The sequence below is a fragment of the Tiliqua scincoides genome, chromosome 8 (genome assembly GCF_035046505.1).
Source record: "Tiliqua scincoides isolate rTilSci1 chromosome 8, rTilSci1.hap2, whole genome shotgun sequence".
Classification (NCBI taxonomy): Eukaryota; Metazoa; Chordata; class Lepidosauria; order Squamata; family Scincidae; genus Tiliqua; species Tiliqua scincoides.
In genome coordinates, this window is record NC_089828.1 from 6,330,485 (window position 1) to 6,331,862 (window position 1,378).

Genomic DNA, 1,378 nt, shown 5'->3' on the forward strand with positions numbered 1-1,378 from the left:
ATTTTCCCCCTTCCTCCAACACTCTGCAGGCCCCCTAGCAGCACCTGTCATCCAGGAGGCACTGCCACTGTCCTCCTGCCACTGGGGTGGAGGGAGTAAGCCCTGCTCAGAGAATGAATCACATCCAGCCACTTTGGTGGTCATTTATTTATTTCTATCCCACCTTTCTGTCCCGGCAAATTTCTGTAGTGTGTGTGTGTGTGTGAGTGTGTGAGAGTGTGTGTGTGTGTGAGAGAGAGAGAGAGAGAGGGTCTTTCTCTGGGCCATCCTGCAGTGTTGTGTTGGTGATACCCCCCAAAGGAGGTATCCCCAAAGAGGATGGCCACTTTGGATGGTGCCTGGTCCTTCCCCCACGAGATGGCCTGTCCTGTGATACCCAGGGAGAGCTCTTCTTTGTGTTTACCATCAATGGAAGTGCATTTGGTGGTGAGCAACTGTTACCCTGCATGTGCCTGATCTCATCTGATCTCAGAAGCTAAGCAGGGTCAGGCCTGGTTAGTACCTGGATGGGAGACCGCTTGGGAATACCAGGTGCTGTAGGCTTATACCATAGTCTTTCGACTATGAAGTCTTTTGAAGGTTGCCAACCATGGTGGTGACACAGGAAAGGGCCTCTTCCCGGTGTGGTGCCCAGTTTGCGGAAAATCCTCCCCCAAAGGAGAAGTTGGCTCCATCCTAGCTTCAGCCCATCCCAATGCTGGCTAAAGCCTTTTCTGTTCCATTTGGCCTCTTACTTATTCTTTGCTGCTGAGCCACTCTTTTTGTGGGTAGTTTCTGTTGCCAGTCTTGCTTTTTTATTCTTCTATTTTAATCATTTTTTAATGCATTTTGCTGCAAGCTGTCTTGAGCCCCTCCCTGATGGGAAGGGAAAGTGCAGTGTAAAAATAAATAAGCAAACATTTTTATTTGGTCAGACAACAACAACAACAACAACAACAGTATTTATATACCGCTTTTCAACAAAAAGTTCACAAAGCGGTTTACAGAGAAAAATCAAATAACTAAATGGCTCCCTGTCCCAAAAGGGCTCACAATCTAAAAAGATGCAAATGAATACCAGCAGACAGCCACTAGAACAGACAGTGCTGGGGTGAGGTGGGCCAGTTACTCTCCCCCTGCTAAATAAAAGAGGAGCACCCACTTGAAAAAGTGCCTCTTACCCAGTTAGCAGGGGTCTGCTAACTATCAAAACTATCAAAAGCCACCAAGAACTGTAATTGCTAAGATATTGGTTTGGAAATAAAGGTTGGGCATCCCTTGGGGGATGCACAAGGGATGTATTGGGCTAGAAATATTGGGGTGACCTCACTGAGTGACCTTGATGCTAGTTCTCTCTCTTTCCTTCACAGTCTCTGAGTCTCACCATCCCATCTGCAAT

The 1,378-nt window shown here is 47.2% G+C and overlaps 1 pseudogene; it reads left to right on the forward strand.

Moving 5' to 3' along the window:
- Nucleotides 1-426: 426 nt before the first annotated feature.
- Nucleotides 427-543, forward strand: LOC136659812 (5S ribosomal RNA; annotated as a pseudogene).
- The last annotated feature ends 835 nt before the right edge of the window (nt 544-1,378 follow it).